At 43.1% G+C, this 2788-nt stretch overlaps 1 protein-coding gene across 3 annotated transcripts in view; it reads left to right on the forward strand.

Moving 5' to 3' along the window:
• lrp4 (low density lipoprotein receptor-related protein 4) overlaps positions 1–2788 on the forward strand; it is a 122549-nt gene that overhangs the window by 22123 nt on the left and 97638 nt on the right. The window lies entirely within an intron of this gene.

Raw genomic sequence — 2788 nt, forward strand, 5'->3', positions numbered from 1 at the left:
AAAAAAAGCAATTTTCATGCTGACAGAGTGCCTTTAAGAGAAGAAACAATTGTTTTCCATATATCTGTGTGGGAAGGAGGTCTTTGAAAGGTGCTCTTTAATGAGTGTGAATAGAGTCATCTCTGGCTGCTTCTGTGTTTCATGTGCAACTCAACCATTTCTCCTCTCTGCCTCTAATCAATCTTCGAGCCTACCCCCCACCCTCTGTTTTTCTTTCTCCTCTCTCCTCTGTACCTCCTCGTGTGAGAGGAGGTTGGTGGTAGTGATGGTTGGGTGAAGAAAAGAAAGGGGGAGAGTGAGTGAAATACACAGAAATGAGTGCACAAAGAAGAAAAAGAGTTGCTCCACTGTTTCTTTAACATGGTTAACTGTGGTCGAGGCTGCCCGGGGTCTTTTTGTTTGGAGCCCCACCAGGCATTGTGGGAACAGCACAGCACTGCAGAGGGAAATTTATATAATCTTTTACGGGCAACATGTATCTGATTGATGTCAGTTTTGGAGATAAAGCAGAATTGTTTTTGTCTGTGGGACACAAAATTTGGTACCACTAGTTGAACGAATTAGCCATAGTTTGTTTTTGTAAAATCTCAGCTAGCTGTTGGGTCTGAGATGTTATCTAGACACAGACAGATGACAGCATCCTTCTCTGTCTGTGTCTTAATGATGGACAGTTGTAAACAAATACACACGACAGTGGTGCAAACAGCACAGTTCAGCAGTACTTTGATCCAAAGAAGGAACGGTTGCATTTAAGCTGCGTCACAGTACACCGACCACGAGACCAGAGCAACCTGAGCAGTTCAGATATCAGTCTGCAAGGAAAGAATGCTGCAGGTGCTACCACTGCTAACTTAGGAGATGATAGCTGAAATTACCTGACACCTGCCTCTTAAAAACACTGTTTTCTGACTATTTTTGTCACTTTCAGGCAGGTCTGTTTGTCTGTGGTGCCATAGTATAGTGGTTAGACAGATTCATCTAACGTGGGAAAGATCCCTGGTGACACGAATCCAGGAAGAGCCTCTGATGTACAAATCTGCCAAAGCAAATACTTGGATCCATACACTGTGGCGACCCTTTGTGTGGGAGGAGCTGAAATAAGCTTTAGGCTAGTTAATTAGACGATTGTGATGCTGGTTAGGTTGGTGCTCTTTTTAAATCAGTCACCATCTGTGAAGCACAAATATAACCCAACATAGTCCTGCTTCTACAAAAGTAACCTATTGTAGAAAGATGATGTCTGAGTTTTCAGATTTTTTCTTTTGTTATTGTTTATTTATTATTTGCATTCCAGTTTCTGACATATTTTTTTAAAGATGTGTGATTTATTTAAATTGTGGGGTTTTTTTGTTTGTTTTTTTTTGTTTTTTTTTCCCTTTTGGGAATTACTTACCAATGTGAAAGAAATGTTCTTTACTTACTATAGTACTGCATCAGCGTTTCTCCCATTGAATTTCAGTTATGAAAGAGGAAGAGGATAACTGTTTTGTTTTCCTGGGGGTTAGCCTAGTTAGCTGCATAGTGCATGGTGGAACAACCACCATAACTGCAGGAACTCTCCATAGAAATATTTTCTATGGAGATATAAAAAAAAAATGCAACGAGGGAGAGTTACAGAAACTGAAAGCAAAGTGAAAGTGAGCAGTTCTAAAGTCTACCACATCAGCAGGTTATAAATATTAATATTTATAATAATATTGTAAACATTCCTTGTTATTAGCCCTTTAGGAGGTATTCTTGCTGGTTGTTTGGCTGGCACGGATCAATTATGAGGGATGCTGCGCTGAGGAAAAAGTTTAAGCAGCTGCATCTTCCAACCTTTCCAAAACTAAAACTCTCATTAATATGTGAATAAAGGAGTGTCTTTTTGAGACTGTCTTCTTGTTGCTCTTTACACAGGTGTATGAACTGTACAGGTAAAGCAGTGGTGTTGGTGTGATGAGCTGGATGATGTTGGTTTAGTCGAAGCTCGCTGCTCTGTGCTGGCCTCTGCCAAGCTGGAATGCTTTGAGGAGGAAAGAAGTATTATGGGGGATGGGAGTTTTGTTGGTGATCTTTCTTACTCCTTTTCTGTCCATATATCTCTCTCTCACTCTCACTCTCTCTCACACACACACACACACACACACACACACACACACACACACACACACACACACACACACACACCTCGAGAGTGGCTGTGCAGTTAACTGTAGCTCAAGTTCATTGTGGCTGAGTTCCGGGAGGCTGTGGTGTTGGGGAGGGATGGGGGGGTGGTGGCAAGGAGGAGCAGTAATTAAAGAGCTTTGGTCGAGGGGGCCCCTGCGCTCTGTTAGATGCATTTCACCCCCTCTACCCTCCCTTCCCGTAATCCCCACAGGAATAAACAAATTGGGCTTTTCAGCCTGCAAGCTGGGCCTGGGGGCTCATGTAATGGGATAGACCTGAGGTGTATGTGTGCTTCGGACAGCGACAGATCGTGAATACAAGATACGGGAGAAAGAACATGTGTTTCTCAGTCAGTCCTGAGTGAGTGTGTGTGTGTGTGTGTGTGTGTGTGTGTGTGTGTGTGTGTTTCACCACAATTGCCGTAAGTGGCTAATTGCTCCCAGCTCAGTGTTGAAGTGTGAAGACGGACAAAGAGGCCTCAGCTTCATTTCCTTAATCTGCGGGTTTGGTTTCTGAACCACATCATTCTGGGATGCCTCTTAAACACCTGAGCATCCTGCTCACATGTAATAATGAACAGAGTGTGCTGCATGTTAGACCTATAGTCAATCGGACACCCCCAGGCTGTTGTCCCAAC

This window comes from Haplochromis burtoni, unplaced genomic scaffold (genome assembly GCF_018398535.1).
Source record: "Haplochromis burtoni strain Fernald_Lab_line unplaced genomic scaffold, NCSU_Asbu1 Contig_329, whole genome shotgun sequence".
NCBI lineage: Eukaryota > Metazoa > Chordata > Actinopteri > Cichliformes > Cichlidae > Haplochromis > Haplochromis burtoni.